Here is a 24,476-nt window from a genome sequence, read left to right on the forward strand (position 1 = left end):
AAGTGCAGTGACCTCAGATATAAGTATATATCTGTCGTAAGGGGAGCTAGCATTAGCTTACACAAGCTGCAATGGCATGCCTATAGTCACAGTTTGAGTGGTCTCTCATGGGTGGCACAATACATGCTGCAGCCCATGGGAAATCTCTGGTGTACCTATGCTCTGGGTACCTTAGTACCATATACTAGGGACTTAAAAGGGTATGCCAGTAGCCAATTTAGAGGTACCAATGTACTTACCACAGTCCAATTTAGGGAGGAAGCACAGTGACTGGGGACCTGATTAGCAGGATCCCAGTCAGACTAATCATAAAACAGAGTAACACCAGCAAAAAGTGGAGGTAATCATGAAAGCAGATCCTACTTTCCTACTCCTTACCTTTGAATGTTATGGGGAGAATGGCACTTTATAAGATGATGGTACTTCCCAGATTCTTATATCTTTTTCAAACCTTCCCCCAGATTATATCTCGACACTGGTTTAGAGAAACAGACACACAGTTGATTTCATTCTTACAGCATAATTTTAGACCGAAATGTCAGCGTGCTCCCGATAACCGAGGGCTGGGTATGACCAACCTATACTTATACTATCTGGAGTCTCACATCCTGATTGTCAATGATTGCCTTAATGGAGGCTGGTCAGATCCTGCTTATAGATATAAGCTCTGGTTTTACGGTTGCGCTGTCCCCCAAACGATCCCTGGGGTGACTCGGCTGGTCTTCCCTGGGTGGAGGGCAGCCCTGCGGCATACAGGAGGGTGGAAAACAATTACTCAACGGACACCCTGGTGGTATGGCAAGTTGTTGGGGGATGTGGAGGCACTGGAGAGGTTTGAGCGCTGGGACACCATTGGTATTACTCTAGGGGGTGACGTTTGGACAGGATCCCACATGGTCTCCTTTCTGGAATTGATACAGACCTATGCTTTATTTAAGACACAATTCTATAAATATTTGTAACAGTGTCATGCTTTACAGGTTCATGTTCCCCCGGCATAAATGTCTTCTGGGAGACCTGGATGGGGGCCTTTGGATGACGAAGATTGGCGAGATGCGTTGATGGCCCCCAAGGTCTTCATAGTCTTCTCCAGGCTCTAATTGATCCAAACATACTATCTGCACTGCACTTATCTCACCCTCCGAAAAGGTTGTCCTGAGCGGGGTTCAGAGCCAATCCTGACTGTGGCTGCCGTTCGCATTCCCCAGCGTATTTTTCACATGATATCGTCTTGTCCAATTATAGCACGATACTGGGAGAACATAATAGCTGAGATCTCTGATGTTTTAGACCTGTCAATAGAGCTTTCTCCCCTTTTGGTTTTATTGGGAGTGGATTATGGGGTGGGTGACTCCCGAACAGACAAGGCTTTTCCGACAAGGCTTTTCCGGGCACTGCCCTGTTGGTCGCTAAAAGGCGCATTTCTTCCCATTGGAAGGCAACTTAAGCACCAAAGTTGTTGAAATGGAGATCTGGAGTGGATTGGTCTACTCATCAAGAAAAAACTGTTTATGAGGCACCTGGTTGCCTGACCAAATATTCCCAGATTTGGATAAAGTTGCTTAGGGGCTTGGGTGAAGGCGCCAAATTGTTGTTGTGATTATGCGGTTTGTATGATCCTTGGTTTGTCATTGTGTATTGAGTTCTCTACTGCATTGCCTCTCATCCTGATTGTAGGTGATGTGGTATGGGTCTTTTTCAGTGCCATTACTGTGACTTGTTTTCTTGAGATAACATCAATAAAGTTGTTTATCAAGAAAAAAAGTCTTCAACTGACATCTTTTTACTATCTAAATTCTAAAACACCCATCTAGTAGACAGGTATGAAAAATCTACAGTTCCCATCCATACACATCAGTTTATGAGTCTCTCTCCTTAACGGACTCTAGGTAGATGCTACCAAATAATCCTGTGCTTGGTAGGCAACAAACAGCATTGAATTTCAGTCTTTCTTTCTTTCAATCATAAGTTGCATCTGCTTTGATGCCAGCAGAACCAATCCAGTGATGCAATCAGTACAATGGTATTTTTCCAGACTATAAAATAGGGTAAAACTGCTTCTTTACTAAATGCAGTCTGCATTTTGGCACATGGAAAACTACACATATTGCAAACTAGTGGTTAATTCTTAGGTTTACCTGTAACCTTTCTCTGATTTTTCAATAGATTCCAAATCGAAAGTAAACTAGTGCAAATTTTCTTCTGAATGGACACTTTTCTCACCTAATTTGTCTTAATGTAATCTAGCATAGACCTGTTCCTCCATCAATTAACTACAAAGTGATGGTTCCTTCTCCAGTATTTGGGGTGTCTTTCATAGATTCACATGCCTGAATCATTCCCCGTCGTCGGAGTGGGAGTCCCACTGTACATAGAAAAGCAATAATTATGCATATTGTCGTACTTTAGTATTTGGGACCACGTAGAAGACAGGGCCCTACCCCTGTTTATTCATGTCTTAGCAAACCGCGATTGGTCAATGCGGTATTTACAAGCGCTTTGCATAACGTCCCATTGCCAAATGCACTATATATACGTTATTATACATTGACTCCGTGGGTTACATCTTGGAGCGGTGGCCATCTTAATAGTTGCCCTCACATAGACAAACACATTATAAGCAAGTACGGGCCTTTAGAATACATGTACTTTCTGCTTGACTTCTCCATGACCTGGGCAGCTGGTCTCCGCTGCCCCAGGTCAGTCCGGTCTCACGAGCTCCCCTTCCTCCGGCCACCTGTGATTAGCATCAGGGCTTGACACACCATAAAGTCCTTTCATCGCACACAAGCCTCCGGCTAATCACTTTCGCACCTGCTTGTTCCTGCTTTATGGCCTGTTTCTCAAAACAGGAGATGCTCATGTTTATTGGGGTCAGATGTGGGATCTGAGCCTTGCTGGGTAAATAATTGCGGGCTGGCTGAACTGAAATGTGAGATTGCAATCATGACTCTGCTTGTTCTTTGAAGTAAAATATGTGAAAGACCAACTGCAAGAGAAGGGCGGTGTTGCCCAGATTCTGTATAAAAAAGGAAACTGGTTTCTGTTCTGGAGACTGCCTCATTCAGTTGCTAAGGCTTCTGTGCGACGTAGTCTCACTCATTTGAGTTTAATAAAGATGTCTTTTCATATTTCAGCTTCTGTTGCCAAGTTCTTTGTGATATTATCAAGATATGCAGGATTTTATAATACCACATCAGGAAGTACTCGAAGTCATAGGGTGCTACCCCTAGCACCTCTGGAGTCTCAAAAATTGGAGTACTTCAGTTTGGCGCCCAACGTGGGGCATCAATACAAGTGACTATCTGGAGGAGCGATCTTGTCAGAGGACAGAAATCTACTGGGAAGAACAGGACAGAAATCCACTAAGCAGGTACTACTCTGAGCACCGAGGTTCTGGGGGATTCTTTGTCTCTGCAGCCCAGTATATCTCTGATCTTTCTGACTTTGACTCTCCAAAAGATGTCACTCCCGATTAGAACCCTTTTTGGCGTGAGTATTATAAAAGACGTTTGGTTATGTAGAACTTGACAATTAGAATTTGGATAACCTTTTGATTATTAAGAATAAGAATTAAGTATAAGTGGGTCGCTCCCAGTCCTTTGGTTCTTTGGGTCTTTAATTTGGTTATCGCAATTACCAAAGCCGAGGGGTTGGTTTCTTGGTTTCTGATTTGGTCATTGCAATTACCAAAACCGAGGGTCTCGCATATTTGCGAGTTTATTGGTAGAGATAAACCCTTGAAGTTTGAAGCTAGATTAGTGGCTATAAGATGCCTGATCTTAGCAAATTTGGAAATGTAGCTTTTGGTTTGTATAGGTTTGGATATGCGAATTGCAATTTGTGTAGGCAGGTAATGAGGAGATATTTCTCCATTTGGTTTGGATTATAATACTTGCGTTTTCCGCAGTATTTTTGGCATGCCTGTTTGTAAGCTCACATGGAAAAATGTGTTGCTTTTTGTTTTGAAAGGTACCATAGTGTGGGAAATATCTAAATAGGTTAGATTTAAAAACATATTTCTTCCTTGGTGATTTTGTATCCCCAGGGAGTTAAAATATGACATTATACAAAACAAGGATCCTTCGTTCTGCGCAGTTTCACGAATGAAGATATGCACAACGATTTTGTGTGGTGTTCTGCTAGGCAGAGCTAGTGAATTGAGCGCATTCACTACTTCTTGGACATGCATCTGTCTGTGGGGCTGTTCATGCAGCCTTTTGGAACACTGTTGAAAAGCGTTGCTTGTAAATATGACCTACAACCAGTATTTGCAAATGGTTTGTTTCAAGTATAGTCTGTGAACTGTTCTTTCTTTCTGTCATGCGTATTGATTTGTAAGTCAACTGTGTGTTTAAATGTCTGTGGGTTTTTTATCATTAGTGCAACTTCTGTAAGTAAATTGCGACGGCGCTATTTATGAAAAATGGCTAAAGCGCGCTGTGTTGTCTGTTTACCCCCTTTCTGTTTATGTCTGAAATGAGCTCAATATGTGTTTGTGGATCTTCTGATGTTTCCAGTCTGTTAAGTAGTTTGCTGGTTAATTAATATCAAGTAGAAACTTAAAACAAGAATCCAGAAATGAACAATGTGATGTGCTACAATAGCTATGTGTTGCTCTTTAATTGATAGAATGAGCAATTGTGCACATATACAAAACTGCCGTTAAATGCTTAAAGGATAAAATTAGAAACACATTCGATAGATATAAATCAGGCCCCAAAAACGAAATTATCTATTTTTGCAAAAGTAAATAAATTTACAGCATTTTCCTTAGATGCATTATATTAGATGTTCACAGGCAAACTTTTCAGCTGCAGTATATTTGATAGAAATGTTCATTCAGCCAGCACCTTCCCAGTTGAACACGGGTGAAATTTGGCAGAACCGTCTTTTTAAATGAAAGTGGCGCAAAAATGTGACGCGTTTCAAATTGGGCTTATGCGCTTAGGCTTGTAAGTTAAATGTGTCCAAAATGATAGGCAAGGGATGCAGCTTGTTTTTTATACATGGAATTATCACAAAAACGAATAATTGGGATTTTTTAAAAGAAAATTATTAATCATGGGAAAAATTATTTTAAAAAATAAGTGCTTTTCAAAATCGTTTTTTGATATTTATAAAGCTTAATACTCATACTATGACCTCCTAGCATTAAAATTTGATTTAAGTTGTGTTGCATCACTAAAATGACAAGCATTCGCGCGTACAATTTTCCCTTGGCGCAGGCGCAAACAAGCTCATTTTTATACAGTATAAGTTATTATTTCCAATGCCTGACTCATGGGTTATGTAATAGACATTCTGGTAATGCATATTATGCAAGAAAATTGTAGGATATTCATTTTTTAATGCTTAAAATATCAAAGTCGAATTTGGGTAAAAAGGACTGTTTCAATTGCATTTTCTTTCATTCAGAGTACTGTTTAAAGTGTTCCAGGCTTCAGTAAATGCATACGTCTAGGTTTTGATATATATTTACAGGTTGTGCCTTCTTATGATTTAATGAGTCAATGTGCCAGTACAAAGGCTTGTTTTAATATCAGGGTTGAAGGTTCTAACTTTAGCTGTGTCTGTCACGATATTACTGAACACGCTATGAAAAACAAGACCTTTTTTAAAAAACTTGGGGAAATTAAATAAAATATGGTGTCGCAACACGCAACTATTTGATGTTAATAAAAAACGGCCTTAATGGAGTTAGCACCCACATAGAGAAAGAGAAATGGAGAATTGTTTTTTGATGAAGGAAAAAGAGGATGTTTGTGAGCAGGTACGTGATGAAGTGAGTAATGATAGAGGGGTGGAGAAATGTAGAACTACGGTTATAGGAACTGGGTAATACGTAGGAAGGAGAAGAACAATTGGGAAAATACAATGCCGTGGAGGGAAGAGAGATGATGAAGGGGAGTAATAAAGACATGAAGAGTAGCATGAGGAAGGTTGTATTGACGAAGGGAATAAAGAGGAATATGGTACCGGTTTGAGTAAGTAGGAGGGGAAAGATGAGATTGCAGGTTCTAGCAGTAGGGGTGAAAATATTGTAATTACCTGGCGGGAGGCACTGAGTTTCATATGCTAATATGAAAGCGACAAACAGAGCTTGAATAAAGGCAAATGACTAAATGATGAAGAAAATATCAAAACTCATTGCAAATGCAATTCACAGTGCCAGTGGACTGGGGCAGAAAGCGGTTCCAACTGCTGGAGTTCAGTCTAACTTTAGCTGGGCCTACTGAGAAGGTTATTCATTTAAGGTTGATGAAATGTGTACCATTGCATAGGATTGCAACAAGCATTTATTCTAAAAACTGGTATGCGTGTCATTAAGTTTTGTGAATTATTCACAGTACATGTAGTTTAACAATCTGGGAATAGGGATAATTTTTTAGCGCCTAAAAAGGAGAAATTATTTTTCAACATAGAGCGAATTATTGCAAGTTAGGAGGAATTAGGAAGGCCTTCTGGCTTTGACGAATTCAGAGTGTCAGAAGCAGGGGGTTGGGAGCTGCAGAGGCTGGCTCGGTCAGGCTGCTGAGATGCTATCTTTAGTGTAAACAATGAGTAGGCTGCCACGTTGACTTTATTGACCTTTTAAATTGGGGCCTTGCCTCTGTGGAATGCAGAATGCCCTTGCTACACGGGCCTCTAAAGGTGGGGTTTCTGGTTTCTCCATAACATCACTAAAACTAAAGAACTTAATTCCAAAGGGAAAATATCGCCAAGAGGTTTTCTTTGAAAGTCCAAACATCATGTTAAATGCTTTGCTGATACATTGGTGCTCTAAAAAAGAAAATAGAATGATGCCTGCTATAGTTGCTCTTATTTAACAGAAAACGAAGTGTTGCATTAAGTCTTAGACAGAAAACAAGATGCAGCCTTTTTCTAAAATTTCTTTAAGGCTACATGCCTACGTGAGAATGCATTGCCAATTAAGACTTCTTTTTCACAGTGGAAATTGTAGGTGCCAAATTACTATGGAGTGTCAGTGTAACGATTTTTTATTTCTAGAAATGTAAAACTTAAGTGGCTGGATGTTGAAAGGACTGACAAGAGGGTAACAGTTAAGTAATGCAATTTATTTTTGTGTATTTGGTTCCATCATGAATTGTTCTTGCTGGTCCTGTATGTTAGATGAGAAACAGAAAAGTTATATTTGACAGCAGATTTCCATTCCCTGGTGATCTACTGTCAAAAAGGAGGGTAAGTATTTTAAACCTGACAAATTAAACAGGCCCAAATATTGGGTTTTGGGCTGCAGTTTTACAGTGCATAAAGTACATGACATGGTGTTTGTGTGTCACCGCTTATTACATATGCTATTGTTTTGTCTATGCTTTTTGTGCTTGATATACAGCAAGTATATCTGATGGCTTTGATGTTTTGTGCGTTTTTATTATTTTTTGCATGTTTTCGTTGTTTTTGTTGCTGCTTTTTATACTATTACAAGTTTACCTGTGTTGTGAAGGGGATGGTCATGACGATGCCCATCGCTACGCAACAGTTGGTTGAACTTGTTCTGGTTACTAAATTCCACAGCTAATGATATTTCATGCTGTGAACATGAGAGGCAACACTTCACCAGTGCATGTCTAAATTGGCTATAATGGTATTACAGAAAACTAAAAGAGATCTACAGGATCAAAGTGTGTCACCTGTCACCTGTCACGTTACTGCCCTTCCCTTAAAGGAACAGGCAGCCCTACATTTATGTATCCTTGATTGGACCTAAGGATGAAATTATAGGGGGGCGGAGCTTAGCTCGCAACGAAGATGGCTGCTTGAGCTCGGAGCTCCGGCGAGCCACGTCAAATATTCGCTAATAATCCTGACCCCGACGAATCCCAGAACAACGGTTGGCCCCAGCGGAACGTCCCGAGGTGCTGGGCAGTTGACTGACGCGATTTCCAGCCCGATCGAGCGTAGGGGCGACCTCCGGAGCCGGCGGCTCGAGAGGCGTCCTAGGCCGCGGATCCCCGACCTCGGGTGAGGTGGACGGCCGACGACGTGAGGCGACGTGCGGCCAGCGGCGGCCGCGTGAGGCGGACCCGAGGCGCATGGTGGAGGACAGCAGCGATCCGAGGTGGGGACCTGCGGCGAACACAGAGGCAGCGGATAGCGCCGTGATTGGGGCGCCGAGCAGCAGAGAGCGAGATCGGCGGAGAGCACGCTGGGAGGCCCGGGGTGAGCCCCACGGCGACCGCAGCGCGGAGGGTCGGCGGTGCCCCCTGCACGCCCCGAGGCAGAACGACTGGTGGTGAGGCGCATTGGGGGCGCACCTGGGCATCGTTGAAGCGGCGGCCTGGACGAGGGGCGCCGGTGTGCCCTACAGCGGTGGTGCGGAGGAGGCAGCAGGATAGGGGACACCACGGGTGAGACGCCTCCGGGGCAGGGCTGAGCGCGAACGCCACGAGATTGGAAGCTGAGGCGGAACGGGCGGCCTGCCGGACACCTGGTGTAGGCGGTAGATGATTGGTACGCCGGGTGAGGACAACAGGTGCTGAGTGAACCGCTGAGACGCCCGCGGAGGGCTGCCTGCGATTGTGCCACGGCTGGGTGGTGACGGGGGCTTGCCCAGGCCAAACGGCAACGCGCTGAGCGGAGTGGGGGTACAAGATGGGCAAATCTGAAAAAACCCAGTCGAAACTGAAGTTCGAGCAGCGGCGCCCCCAGCCGCAAACACCGATGGAGGGTGCTATGGGAGGCGGGCCTGAACCCGCGGAGGACGACCGGGACTTGAGGGGCCTCTTGTTGTCCATGGAGAAGGGGTTGCAGAGCGGCATCACCGCCCTGGGCGCCAAAATTGACGCGCTCTCCTATCGAATGGACCGCATGGGAGAGCGCCTGGACAGGCACTCGGAGCGCCTAGACCAGGCCGACAGTCGCATATCGGAGGTGGAGGGCGCGCAGACGACACTGGACAGCGACCACAAGAAGCTCGAGCGCCAAATGCAGATGCTGCAGGACAAAACGGAGGACTTAGAGGCCCGTTCTCGGCGGTGTAACTTGCGCATCACTGGCCTGCCGGAGTCCACTGCCACGGGCCGAATGGAGACCTTCGTGGAAACACTACTGATTGCGCTGCTGGGGAAAGAAGTGTTCTCCGGGATGTTCGTGGTAGAGAGAGCGCACAGGTCCCTGGGCCCAAGGCCCCCGCCAGGAGCACCGCCCCGACCGGTTATAGCTAAACTTCTGAACTATAGAGACCGGGATGTGGCGCTGAGAGCGGCCAGGGAGAAGAAGACATTGTCCTACGAAGGGTCGCCTATCTCGCTCTACCCGGACTTCACGGCCCGGGTGCAGGAGGCCAGGCGACAGTTTACCCCTGCCAAAAAGCAGCTCCGGGAGCTCGGAGTGGACTATGCAATGCTGTACCCGGCTAAGCTGCGAGTCAACCGGCAGGGCAAGTCGCACATCTTCCAGGACCCTAAAGCACTTCAAAAGGCGCTGAAGGACTGGGCGAAGGAGCAGCGTCGGAGCCCAGCGACGTCACCGCGAGGGGACGAGAGAGATGGCGACCTGGACGCACAGGACTGACCGAGAGGGCAGGACTCATCTAGTTGGTATTTGGCCGGGACATGCTTGGCCGAAGGGAGGTAGGATTTGGGGGGCACGGGTGGGGAGCGGTTGGACGATATAGTTATGGGGTACAGTACAATGTGAGATGCACTCCCCACCGGACTAGTCGCAACAGGGAAGCCCATGGACAGTGACTTATCCCCCAGTTGCTCCACTCCTTTATAGGATTATAGAGAATGCTGCGGGGGCCCACCACCTGAGAGGGCTGCTAAGAAGTTGTACCAAGGCGCTGGGAGGGGTCGGGAGACACAATAGTGGCTCGCTGGGCCGGGCGGCGGCAGTTGGGTACTGGGCGCTTCCACACTAACGTGTGAGCGCAGAGCGACCTCCGCCCGCGTGTGCGTTCCACTCCGTTGGGGGTTCAAAAGTTAAGGGTGGGGAGGCGGGAGGTATGGGGTGCCCAAGTTTGGGAATCTGCAAGGCCGAGTTGGGGAGGGTCTGCTGTGGGAGGGGGGGAGGGAGGGGTTTGGGTTACGGGGGTTTGAGGTCACTAGGATGGGGTGCGAGATCTGCACTGCTAGTATGCTCCTGCGCTTGGAGACGCGCTCAGTTGAGGGATTTGCACCCTAGAGCAAGCTATGGCGAACACCGAAGCGGCCATGCCTGAGAGGCGCGACGCACTAAGAATCCTCACTTGGAATGTACGGGGACTTAATGATTACCGAAAAGCCCGTAAAGTACTGCACTACCTTAAGAGGCATGAGATAGATATTGCACTCCTACAGGAGACGCATCTTCCTACTAACAGCCCTATCCTCCGCACCAGGGACCTGAGGGAGGCACATGCAGCGGGGTTCACTACACACTCTAGAGGGGTGCTGACATGGGTCAGCGCGCGGGTGGAGCACAGATTGCAGTGCATCGCCACAGACAACGCGGGCAGGTATGCACTCACGCGCTTTCAGGGAAAGGGCATGGATTTACTCCTGGTTAATTGTTATGGGCCGAACTATGACTGCCCTGAGTTTTTCACAGCGCTGGCGGGAGCGGTGGGGGATACAGGCGCGCGGCAGGTGCTATGGGGAGGCGACTTTAATGTAGTGTTAGACCCGGAGCTGGATAGATCAGGCGGCCCGAACCGAGCGCAACCGGCGGCAGCGAGGGCGATCGCTCGAGGTATGCTATGTTTGGATCTCGTGGATTTGTGGCGCACTCGTAACCCGGCAATGGGGGGCTACACACATTACTCGGCATACCATAACCTGCACACGCGGATAGATTACTGGCTACTATCTGCGCCCCTCATATCGCAGATTCGCGAGTGCGCGGTACTCCCGCGAACGCTTTCTGACCATTCGCCGATACTGCTCTCCCTGGCGACGCCCAGAAGGGCCCCCCCGCCGTTTCTTTGGCGATTTCCCCCTTACTCGCTGCTGGATCCCCTATTTAAGGAGGAGCTGACGGCTGCGATCGAACAATTCTTTGCCACCAATTTGGGCTCCGTGGAGGATTTCCAGACTGTCTGGGAGACCTTCAAGGTCCACATTCGCGGAGTGTCGATGGCCAAGCACTCGGGGGTACTCCGAACTATCCGGCGCCGCCTTGCGACGCAGGAGCGTAATCTGGCTGCATTGGAGGCCAGACTGCTAGAGACGGGCGGAGAGGACACTACTGAGGAGATAAAAGCTCTCCTGGCAGAGTACCACGAAACTGCTGATGCAGAGGTGCTACATCTGGGGAAGTACGCTACGGCCAGGGTTTATGGTGAGGGTGACAGACCGGGGTCGGTGTTAGCTAACCTGCTCAAGGCTCGCAGGCGCAGGACCGCCGTCGCGCAGGTCATGGCAGTAGATGGCTCACTGCTCACGGCTGAGGAGGACGTGGTGGAGAGATTTCGGTCGTACTACGCTGGGCTCTATGCTTCTAAACAAGCCGGAATGGAAGACGGCATAGGGGACTATTTGGACTATATAAAGTTGCCGTTCCTAGTGAACGAACACAGGGAGTTTCTATCACTACCTATCGAGAGGGATGAAATTCTAGAGGCCCTAGCGAGCATGAAGGCGCAGAGCGCCCCTGGAGCTGATGGCCTTACTGTCGCGTTCTACCGCGCTTTTATAGACCAGCTTTTGCCACACGTGTCGACGCTGTTCGACGATATGTGCACCAAGGGACATATGCCACCGTCCATGCGCGAGGCGCTCTTAGTCGCTATACCCAAGCCAGGAAAACCACCCGATGAGTGCAGCTCCTATCGACCGCTGTCGCTGCTCAACGTGGATGCGAAATTATATGCCAAGGTCCTGGCCACGCGGTTGGCCCTGCTCGCTCCCGAACTGGTCGCCCCAGAGCAGGCGGGATTCATGCCGGGCAGGAACCTCACATACAATTTGCGGACGGTATTTGGCGTCATGCAACACGTTCGCCCTGAAACGCGCGCGCTCGCTGTGTTCCTCGACATGGAAAAGGCATTTGACTCTGTCGAGTGGCCATTCATGCGACAGGTCCTGACGCGAATGGGGCTAGGCCCGATCTTCCTTCAAATGATAGGGGTACTATATAATGGCCCCACGGCGAGAATACGCTTGGGCGATCGAGTCACGGAACCTATAACAATCTCGAGGGGCACGAGGCAGGGCTGCCCCCTGTCGCCTCTGCTGTACGCCCTGGTGGCAGAACCGCTGGCGTGCGCTATGCGTGAATACCACAGCCTACGAGGTATTAATTTCCCAACTTACAGGATAACGATATCCACGTATGCAGACGACACCCTGCTATATGTCAGGGACCCGGAAAATAACCTAGCCCCAGTGTTGAGGGAGGTGGTTCACTTTGGAGCGCTCTCCGGGCTGAAGGTGAACTGGGACAAATCTATCGTGTTCCCGCTGACGCAAGTCACGACCCCATTTGCTATGGAATACCCGTTGCACTGGTCTGAGGAACCGGTCCGATACCTGGGGATCCAGCTCCATAGGGACTCAGAGGTGGTGCTGTCTGAGAATTACGGACGGGCCATCAGTAAACTGGAAGACGACGTGGAGACCTGGATCAAGCTGCCTCTTTCGTTATTGGGGCGCATATCCATCATGAAGATGGTGGTGCTCCCTCGGTTTCTGTTTCTGTTTACGAACATCCCCATGGTGCTCTCGCGTGCTTTCTTCGCGCGGCTACAGGCGTCAATGCTAAGGCTGGCGTGGGCTGGCAAGCAGGCGCGGACCAGCTGGAGGGTACTGACGCTACCTTACCAGATGGGTGGCCTTGGTGCACCCGACATGGAGCTGTACTATCGGGTGGTGCAGGGGGCTCAGGCGCATAGTTGGATACACGGGGGCGAGACTGTCCCGTATCTTAGACTGGAGACATTGTTTGCAGCGCCGTTGCCGCTCCCCGCGGTCATTTTTGAGCATCCGGACCGCCGCACGGGATTTCTTGATTCCTTGAACTCCACTAGGCATGCCTGGAACTGTATTCTACAGCGCGAGTCTGGGGCGCAGCTGTATTCGCCGGCAATGCCAACCGCCTGGGCGGTGTGGCTGGCCCCTTGCAATGAAGAAGGAGTGCGGCGAGCGCTGAAGGAGATAGGTGTACACACCATGGGTGACATGTTTGCTGACGGTCAAGTCAAGACGTGGGAGGCGGTGGCAGCCTCGGGCGTGGAGGGCACACAATTGCAGCGTTTTCAGTATCACAGAGTCAGGCATGCCTGGAAGCAGTTGTTGGGGTGTGATATGGAGGAGCCGGCGGAGGTTCAGGAACTGACATACATAATTAAGAATGACAACCCCCGCGGGTTGATCTCTAAGCTGTACCGAATGGCGCAATCTCATAGGGTGCACGAGTTCGCAAAATGCAGACTGGACTGGCAAAGAGACTTAGGGATCACCATTGACGATGCTATGTGGGCGGACTGCTGCACGGGGATTAGACGCATCTCTCTGCATGGCAGACACCGGCTTGTCCATTTCAAATTCCTCAACAGGTACTACTATACGCCGGAGCGCTTACATAGATATGGGCTGCGTGAAGACCCTGTATGCGAACGGTGCAAGCACCCGGCGGCTGACTTCCTTCACCTAGCGTGGCAATGTCCGGGCATATGCAACTATTGGGAGGCGGTCTACCACCAGATAGTGGGGGTGACGGGGGTGGAGTTGGCTCCGGACCCGGCAGTGGCGCTATTGGGGCATTCCAGGGTGGTGCCGAAGGCGGCCAGACGCCTGGTGGATATGGGGATGCTAGTGGCGAAACGACGAGTTGCAATGAGCTGGATGCGTGGTCCCGTGCCCACGGTGGAGCAGTGGAAGCGCGATGTGCTGTACTGCTGCACCCAAGCGGAGAGGTTCAGTGAGTTGCTGCCGCCGCGTAGCCGGCCTAAAAACTTCTGGGAATTGTACGAGGACTACCTGAGCGGGCGGGGGGCTGCAGCGGGGAGCCCGGATGGGGGCCCTGATGCGGAGGTTGCAGAAGAGGAAGCTCCCGTGGGAGGTGTTCGTGTGGGTGACGCTAGATGAAGATGAGTGGCGGCTGAGTGCGGGAAGCGATCGAGACTGCGACTGACTTAGGACCTCAATTGTTTAGTTGGGGAGGGTGGGTTAGGGGAGTTGGGGGAAGCGTGAGGGGAGGGAGAGGGTTTGGAGTTTATGGCCATAAAATGAGTGACTGTGCCCTACGCTTTGGGGGAAGGAACACGTTAGAGCCTGGCCGCAGACAGGGGGTCTGCCCCGCACACGAGCGTTGAGATGGAGGGACACTTGGGAAGCATTGGGTATTTATTCAGTTATGTACGGTGATGCCCGGCCTCCGGGATGTGGGATAGCCGATATAGTTGATTGCGATGTGAGAAAAGATGGCGGGCCTCAGGTTGATGGCGCACGGATATGTACATTACTGTTCCTTGTTTGCAGTCAATAAATACAATTAAAAAAAAAGGATGAAATTATAGATCTGTGACTCAAGGTGGCTTAATTTTTATATTACATTAGGTAATAGTGTCCTGTCTCCTAAGTAGCATATGGCCTTTGCTTCTTAAAAGGAAACTAGGTTTTCATTTTTCCCTGCAGAAGGAACTGGAACATTACCTAAGATTACCGTATATGGTATAGTCGCCAGCGGTAGAGTTAAAACGTATGTGACTTTGGCCTTTTGTGTATCACCCGTACTCTTGGTGATGTCACATGCCTGACTACTAAATTCTTGTCCTTCCTATAGATTTTTATTTTTTATTGCTTTTGTTTCTTCCCTGCCCAATGTCGCATTATGCTTAGTGATTGGGGATTTTAGTTGTGTCCTAGTTCCAATTCCCTTTTCCGTATTCCTTTCACCAGTCAGCCCATTTATTATTGTAGGTGTATTGTTCAGGTACATACTTCCAGACTGCAGTGATGCACCAGGAACCCCCATATTATGTACAATTCCCTTTAGCATGACCAGACTGGTTTCCAAGAATTTTCCTTAGGCCTGCTGCAATGTTTTCCAGCCTGACTGTCAGGGTAGCGATAGCCTGGCTAACTGACTCAATATTATAGTAAGACAAGTTTTCCATACCAATAGGGGATATCCTGCGTTTACCCTTTTGAACATGACGAATTTTCAATGTCTATTTTTAATGTGGTTTTTACCCTTTTTGTTCCTGCTGCTTTAATTTTTGGTGGGATCAGATGTGTTCTAATCATGCAAATATCAGGACCCTCTAGTTCTTGTCTTTTGTTTTCATATCTGACTATTAGCCTGTGTATTGCCTAGTGCACCTGATATGAAAGGTTTCTACATGCCTATGATAATCTGTACCATGTGATTTCTCTATTGAAATGTCCTAGATAAGGAATTTAGAAACACTTATATGTAATCATTCAGGAAAAAAATGTGTGTTTGCCCTATTAGACAATGCCACCATATGTGAAGACATCCATTTTAGATAGAATTCTCGTGTAGTTATCTACCCTTAGATGATGAAGGCTCTCACACGGAAACCCAATTGAAAAGCTTAGAGGCACTGTTTTGCCTACTGCCTTTTTTATTTGTATTGCTTCCTAAGAAAGACAGTGTATTCTGGACCAAAATTGTCCCATGGCGTGTGGCCACTCCTTTGAAGGACCGCAGGCCACCTGTTTACAGTCCCCTTGTTATACAACGAACTGGTTAAAGCATCACGCTTGCTTCGTCATAAGGCGTTCAACATCAGACAAGATGGAGGAGCTGGTTTTGCCACAGAACCAGAATTTCAGTACACAAGAGCGCCTGTCATGTGCTGGTAACCTCTGACAGTGTGCAGTCCCTTGAGCCCCTTGGCCTGAGTTTTTGGCCACACATACCCCCTCTTTTCCTCTGCTTCAATGGAAGTGCAGTGCACCGGCGGATCCAAGATTGACAGAAGGCACTACATTCCAGTGCCCATGAAAGAGCAGCCTGAGCGTCCTCTGACACCGAATGATGAGTGTTGGATCCTGAGAATGGTCCCGGGTCTGCACAAGATGATCTGTGCCCATGACCAATGAAGAGCATATTATTTATAGTGTCTGCAGCAGAGGAAAGACACAGGTGCACTGCCTTGAAACATTGAGACCGTGAGCTGTGAGTGTTTGCCAGGAGGGCACTCCAACTGAGCAGTACTTTCTTTTCTCATGAAAGGCTTGAATGAAGAGGCCCATGCAAAAGAAAACAACAGAAGAAGATTTGATGGACAATAGAAGCCTGCCAGAGAGGCTTTTTGAACGGACTCTGGGCATAGGTGGTTTCACGAGAGGTTTCCGTGTGATTGTATAGACTAGGTGTTAGAAGACTGTTTGTTTTGCTGGCATTGTCTAGTATAAGCAGAATAAAATCCATTTTCTGTGGAAAGGTGCCCCCTTTTCACCTCAGAGCATTGATGAGGGTCACCACTGTTTCACCTGAACATAAAAATTATTGTTTCATTTGTAATAGTGGTTACTACTTTCTCCCGTTGTCTCTATGTTTTCTAGTGTTTTTTAAACATGACGTTGTCATTTATGGGTGGGATTGTTTTTCTCTACCCAATTGACTTCTGCACCCGCTTCTCAACCTATGTCTTTTCCCACTACTGTTTCTTTGCACTCTTTTTCACCCTTTTCCTGAACATGAGCAGGTTAAAAGATCAGAATTCGTAAGCAATTCTTCTATACAGCTTCTGCATCGACACTAGTTAGTAGTAAACATCACTAATTGTTGGGGGTGTGATCTTATGCCACCTAGATAGAGGTATTCCTTATTTTGTCCTGCCATATGTGGCCTTTGTGCTACTACATGTGTCCCGTGAGAGTCGCTAAGTAATAGGATGATGCTACAGCAACATCTCCATGACTTCATGTCTGTAGACCTGGACTAAGATCAGTATGAGTATAGTGATTGCCTATGTAAGGGCAAAAGGAGGGTCTGTCGTACTTTGGTATTTGGGACCACGTAGAAGACAGGGCCCTACCCCTGTTTATTCATGTCTTAGCAAACCGCGATTGGTCAATGCGGTATTTACAAGCGCTTTGCATAACGTCCCATTGCCAAATGCACTATATATACGTTATTATACATTGACTCCGTGGGTTACATCTTGGAGCGGTGGCCATCTTAATAGTTGCCCTCACATAGACAAACACATTATAAGCAAGTACGGGCCTTTAGAATACATGTACTTTCTGCTTGACTTCTCCATGACCTGGGCAGCTGGTCTCCGCTGCCCCAGGTCAGTCCGGTCTCACGAGCTCCCCTTCCTCCGGCCACCTGTGATTAGCATCAGGGCTTGACACACCATAAAGTCCTTTCATCGCACACAAGCCTCCGGCTAATCACTTTCGCACCTGCTTGTTCTTGCTTTATGGCCTGTTTCTCAAAACAGGAGATGCTCATGTTTATTGGGGTCAGATGTGGGATCTGAGCCTTGCTGGGTAAATAATTGCGGGCTGGCTGAACTGAAATGTGAGATTGCAATCATGACTCTGCTTGTTCTTTGAAGTAAAATATGTGAAAGACCAACTGCAAGAGAAGGGCGGTGTTGCCCAGATTCTGTATAAAAAAGGAAACTGGTTTCTGTTCTGGAGACTGCCTCATTCAGTTGCTAAGGCTTCTGTGCGACGTAGTCTCACTCATTTGAGTTTAATAAAGATGTCTTTTCATATTTCAGCTTCTGTTGCCAAGTTCTTTGTGATATTATCAAGATATGCAGAATTTTATAATACCACATCAGGAAGTACTCGAAGTCATAGGGTGCTACCCCTAGCACCTCTGGAGTCTCAAAAATTGGAGTACTTCAATATAACAACCAAAAAACTTTGGTAACCTGAACCAGGAAGTAAAGTAGCCTAAGCTACAAGGAAAAAAACTTCCACAGCTATGACTATCACAGTCATTATATCCAGTCCAAACGGCAGCCAATCAGGCGACAGCACCCACCAGAATGTTCTCCTCAGAGGCTCAGGCTCTCAGATTTTCTACCGCACGTCGTGTGAAGGGAGTCTCCCTGAGCTCTGCTCAGTACTTCAAGTTTTTTCTGCTGTTTCTTCAACTTCTAGGATGTCAACTACAAAAAGATCCCTCTTCAGACCTTGTGAGTCCTGCGGAAAGCTTCGGCTTTTTTCTGAAGACCCTCACTAGAAATGTATTTATTGCCTCTATCCTGATCATGAGGTGAAGGAGTGTAAGATATGCCGGATTTTCCCTCAGAAAACCCTCAGGGATAGAGAAGGACGCCTTCTTCTGTGGCTGCAGAGGCTCAAGGATAAAGACGCTCCTTTGTCAGAGATAGAAAGTGCCTCCTCTATCTCTTCCAGGAAAAGGGTGGCTGAAGAAGAGTTTTCTTCTACTGGGGCGAAGGTGTTGAGGAGAGCCCAGTCTGTTAAGTGCCCGGGTCAGTTTTCGTCTTCATCTAGGAAGACGTCTCCACCTTCAGGAACCAAGCCCTCTACGCCCCCGAGGAAATCAGGAAACACTTTACCAGCTAAAAGTTTTCCTGACAGGAATTTACCTCAGGTGAGGTTGCCGTTGTCGACGGCGCCGTTGACGGCAGTGGCGTCGACGGTTGTTATCGTCGACGCGGTTTCAACGTCGACGATTACATTCTCGTCGCCAAGACCTGCAATGATAATGACATCAGCTTCGTCTCCGTCGACGCTGGTCTCGGTGAGTGTTAAACCCATCTCGTCGACGAAGGAGGTGTCATCGCTCGTCTCCGCTCCGTCGACGGTAAGAACCAAGAAAGTCACTCCGTCTACGAGGATTTCCTCATCGGCGACTGCTCCGTCGACGAAGACTGGCTCGTCGACGAAGATTCATGCGTCGGCAAAGATGGACTCGTCGACGCCCTCGTCGACGAAGATTGCCTCGTTGACGGCTACCGTCTCGTCGACGTAAACAGCCTCGTCGTCGAAAATGACTTCTACGTCAGGAATACCACCGTCGTCGGTTCCATCGACGCGATTGTCACCACCTCCTTTGTCTACCTGCATGGATATGCAGGTATGGACTGCGACTCCGTCGTCTGCCGTATCTGATCAAAGGGCAACGGCGACTACACTTCTTCAGCGCCGAGGATCGTCTTTGGGAGCTATTTCGCCTCTAAAATTGCCAGCGCAACTTTTACAATCGGAGGAGGATGAGGATGACGACTCCGGAGAGGATGAGAGGTTTCGGACTGCAAGGAGTCCATCGGAGCTTCTCATCAAATATCAAGATGATGATGATGACCAGGACGAAGATCCCAATACGGAACCACAGCCGACACCTCCTGCACCGGTGCCGTCTGGTCAAATGCCATTAGAACTGTTTGATAATCTGCAGAATATGTTGCAGGATTATTATAGGCGTTTCCCTCATTCGGAAACGGCGGAATCTCTTCTGTCGACACCTATGCCAAGAGTGCAGTTGTCGTCTTTTCAGTCTCCAAGACCACCTTCTCCGTTGCCATCTCGTCAATCACAGGCTACTGACGATGAAAGGGAGGAAGGAGAGGTAGATGATCAATCTATCATGTCGGAGTGGGATAATTATCAGGTGCAAACTCCTTCTCCAAGTGCTCCGGCTCCGGTGGACTCTCCCCCGGTGGACATCGGGAATTTCCATTCACTTATGGAGAGAGCAACCAAGAGATTCCTGATCCCCATGGAAACAAAGGAGGATGACTGCTTCCTGTATGATTTTAAAGACCAACCAAGGAAGCAGGTTCGGGCAATCCCAATCATTGACTTCATTTGGAAGGAGGGATTAAGACTATTGGCTACTCCAAACTCTCTTCCAGCAGTGTTACCAAGGCTGGACAAGAAATATAAAGCCCCAAGTAACTCGCCAGCATGCCTTATTGGTCAACCTAAGGCAGACTCTGTTATAGCTCAAGCGGCTCAGAGACGGGCTAGAAATCCATCAACGCCCATATCAGCTTCACCTGATAGAGATGGTAGAAGATTGGACGCAATAGGAAAGAAGGTTTCCACGATGGCAGCAACCACAGTTCGGGCTGCAAACTCCCTGGCTATTTTAGGGAGATACGACCGCCAGATGTGGTCCGACATCTCTCCTTTCCTCGATATGTTACCGGAGCCTTCAAAATCCGAGGCCTTAAAGATCTTGCAGGAAGGGGAGTATGCATCAGCGGAGATCATTGATGCAGCAGTGGATGTGGCATCAACTGGGTTCAGGCAGTTGGCGGGAGCTGCAGTGCTAAGGAGGCAGGGTTGGCTAAAGTCAACATCTTTTCGCCAGGAGGTGCAGTCTAAGATCATAGACATGCCATTTGATGGTGAGTCCTTATTCGGTTCACATGTGGATGAAGCACTACAGGCGATTAAGAAGGATACGGAGACGGCGAGGTCCCTGGGTAGTTTGCAATTCCGGAAGTCTTCCTTCCGTGGGGCCATAGGACGTGGATCCTTCTCTAACAGGGGAGGTTATAATCAGCAGCGTTCCTTTCAAACCTCCCAAACTGGCCAAAGATCTCAGAATTATCGCCAGCAATATTACGGACAGCGAAGTCAACCATATTCGCAGTCTCGAAGGAAACAATCCTTTCGTGGACGAGAGTCCAGTAAGAAGCAATGAGTTCTGCCACCTGCCATCATCTCTACCGTTACCACGTGCAAAAATTGGAGGTCAAATATCCCACTTCTATTCAAATTGGTCCAAGATTACCACAGACAAGTGGGTGTTAGATATAATATCCAGAGGCCATGCTCTGGAATTCACAAAGATTCCGCCACATTTTCCTCCCAAAGGTCCACCCCCTGCTCACCTCAAGGAGCTTTTTTCCCAGATAAATATAATGATTAAAAAAGGTGCAATCGAAAAAGTCCCTTTCCTGCAGAAAGGAACGGGCTTTTATTCAAGATTTTTCCTCATCCGGAAAAAATCAGGAGAGTGGCGTCCAATTCTCGACCTTCGCGCTCTCAACAAATTTCTAAAGAAAATGTCTTTCCGGATGTAAATGCTCCGAGAAATTCTACAGTTGCTTTCGATGGGGGACTACATGGCCACCCTCGACCTACAGGACGCTTATTTTCATGTACCACTTCTACCTAGGCACAGAAAATTTCTATGGTTCAGAGTGACTGGCAGGGATTTTCGATTCAGAGTCCTCCCATTTGGACTCCGTTCTGCACCCAGAGTCTTCACAAAGGTCATAGCGCCAGTGACTGCGCATCTCCGTCTGCAGGGAGTTCAAATATTTCCGTACCTGGACGACTGCCTTATCAAGGCGAGTTCCGCCAGGGTAGCATCCGAACATGTTCAAAAATGCCTCGTACTCTTTCAGTCCCTGGGTCTTTCCACAAATCTAGAGAAATCACATCTAACTCCTTCGCAAAGAAAAACAATCCTAGGAGCGACATTGGATACAAATCTGTCCAAGGCCTTTGTGTCAAAAGAAAGGCAAATCAAGAAATGCAACCTTGCGCGCTCACTACTATCAAAAGAGTGCGTTTCAGTCCGAGTGTGCAAATCCTTCCTAGGGATGATTTCTTCTTGCATTCATCTCATTCCCAACTGCTGATACAGAATGAGACCGTTGCAAGAGGAGCTCAATCTGCAATGGCTTCAGATCACAGGATCATTCGAGGATATCATTCACATCACCTCACGAATGCGGGACGCCTTTCAGTGGTGGGGTCAGAGGAACCACTTGAAAGAGGGCTGTCCATTTCTGGTCGAAATGCCGGATTTCACAATCACCACAGATGCATCCCTCGAGGGTTGGGGAGCGCACCTTCAAGGAATGACAATCAATGGCAGGTGGACTCTAGAACAAAGAAAGTGGCATATCAACCTGCTAGAGCTGCGAGCAATATTCTTGGCTTTAAAGTCCTTCCAAGCCATGATCAGAGGAGCATGCATACTAGTAAGAACAGACAATACGACAAGTATGCATTACTTGAACAAACAAGGCGGGACGAGGTCAGCCCTCCTATCTCAGCAAGCGCAAGAGATTTGAGATTGGGCGATTCACCACAAGATCAACCTCAAAGCCATTCACGTCCCAGGAATCACGAATGTTCTGGCGGATTCCCTCAGCAAAACCACAACGTCGAATCACGAATGGGAGCTACACCAACCATTCCTAGACGGAGAATTTCACAAATGGGGGCATCCCGATCTAGACCTCTTTGCAACCAGCCAGATCCGCAAATGCCCATTCTTTGCAAGTTTAGTTCCCCACAAATACTCGCTGGGAAATGCCTTTTCGATTAATTGGTCGCAAATATATGCCTACGCTTTTCCACCGATCCCATTGGTTCCACGAGTTCTGCGCAAGATCAAACAACAGCCTTGCCGCATGATTTTAATTGCTCCCGGGTGGCCCCGCCAGTACTGGTTTACAGAACTTCTCCTCCTCTCGGAGGCCGAGCCCATACAGTTTCGACCAATTCCACATCTTCTGACCCTTCAGAACGGCCAAATTTGTCATCCGGACCCAGCATCGCTGAGATTAGCGGCATGGCTCCTCAACAACTTGAATTTGCACACCTAGATATCCCTCCAGACTGTCAAGAGGTTTTGGCCAATGCTCGAGCACCCGCAACTGTTAAAACTTACAAACTAAAGTGGAAGAGGTTTTGCATGTGGTGTCAATCTGTTAATCTCCATCCTATCCACGCAAGACCAGAACAAATTCTGCCTTTCTTTCTACAGTTGGCGAGGTCCGGTCTTTCCCATTCTACTCTGAAGGTGTTCTTGGCTGCAATTTCAAGGTTTCGGCAGGATGGTATTAACTCTCTCTATTCCAATAGAGTCATCCAACAATTTTTTAAAGGGTTATTTAGGATGTTCCCGCCTATTCGGTGTCCACCTCCTTCTTGGCACCTTAATATAGTACTTTCACAACTAATGCGGCATCCTTTCGAGCCCATTCACAAGGTGGATCTAAAGTTCCTTTCTTGGAAGGTTGCCTTATTATTGGCTCTAACTTCAACCAGAAGGGTTAGTGACCTCCAAGCGTTCACTGTTCATCCACCCTTTCTGCAATTCACATCTCAGTCTGTGGTGCTGCGCACTAATCCAAAGTTTATGCCAAAGGTTCCGACGGATTTCCATCTTAATGAACCCATAGTTTTGAAAACATTCTTCCCAAATCCGCTAACAGCTGCAGAAAGGGCCTTGCACTCCCTAGACATCAAAAGGTGTCTAAAGTTTTACTTACAGCGGACAGCATTACTGCGCAAATCGGACCAGCTCTTGGTAGCATATGGTAAACCGCGCCAGGGCCATGCAGTATCAAAGTCAACCATAGCTCGTTAGATCTCGGCTGCAATTTGTTTATGCCATGACCAAGCTGGAAGACCATTGCAAGCGACCCCAAGAGCACACTCTACGAGAGCAATCTCTTCATCTACAGCTCTTTTAGCCGGTGTGCCTCTTCATCAGATCTGTAAAGCGGCAACATGGTCCAGTTGCCATACGTTTTCCAGACACTACTGTTTGGAAGCTGCAAGTGATGCGGATGGATCAGTGGGACAAGCTGTTCTACGCAATCTTTTCAAATAAGATGAGCCTCTGTTCTCCCTCCTCCACTATGCTTTTATAAGACGCTTTTTTCCATACTATTTCTATCTTGAAATTGTTTTGCATATGTTGAAGCACACATGTATTTCTCTATGGTTATACTGTTTCATAATGTATATGGTCTATGATACAAAGTGGCGTCTTATGAGCATAAGGTTATGTACTGCTATCTACTCTGATTCAGGCATGTGAATCTATGAAAGACACCCCAAATACTGGAGAAGAACAATAGTTACTTACCTGTAATCTGTGGTTCTCCAGTATTGGTGTCTTTCATAGATTCACATGCAACCCACCCACCTCCCCTCAGAGGCTTTTTAGGCTATTATGTATTGCTTCACTCCTGTGCGAGAAAATCTGAGAGCCTGAGCCTCTGAGGAGAACATTCTGGTGGGTGCTGTCGCCTGACTGGCTGCAGTTTGGACTGGATATAATGACTGTGATAGTCATAGCTGTGGAAGTTTTTTTCCTTGTAGCTTAGGCTACTTTACTTCCTGGTTCAGGTTACCAGAGTTTTTTGGTTGTTATATGCATAATTATTGCTTTTCTATGTACCGTGGGACTCCCACTCCGACGACGGGGAATGATTCAGGCATGTGAATCTATGAAAGACACCAATACTGGAGAACCACAGATTACAGGTAAGTAACTATTGTTCTTTCTCCTCACCTTTTCACCAGATTGGGTTGAGCAGGACATAACTACAGACTAGCTTTCAATAGCAATTGATTTCTAAAGTTCTGTTTATTGAGCTTCACCGGTAGTCCAGCTGGCTGATCACTGATGCCAGTTTCCCATGAAATCTCTTGGGGTGGTGAACTTGTGTCTCGGTTGCATCGGCCATAGATTCTATTTCTATATTATCACTTTGTTACATCTCTGCAACAATGTTTTTAGTGCTGCTTGATCGTTGGTGGGTGTTCTGTTTCCTCAGTATTCTATCTGCCAGCATCAATCCCAAGTCCTCA

General features: G+C 47.6%; 1 protein-coding gene across 1 annotated transcript in view; it reads left to right on the top strand.

The window, feature by feature from the left end:
* KANSL1L (KAT8 regulatory NSL complex subunit 1 like) overlaps positions 1 to 24,476 on the top strand; it is a 3,005,708-nt gene that overhangs the window by 1,570,957 nt on the left and 1,410,275 nt on the right. The window lies entirely within an intron of this gene.

The sequence above is a fragment of the Triturus cristatus genome, chromosome 3_2, assembly GCF_964204655.1.
Source record: "Triturus cristatus chromosome 3_2, aTriCri1.1, whole genome shotgun sequence".
In the NCBI taxonomy this organism is placed as follows: Eukaryota; Metazoa; Chordata; class Amphibia; order Caudata; family Salamandridae; genus Triturus; species Triturus cristatus.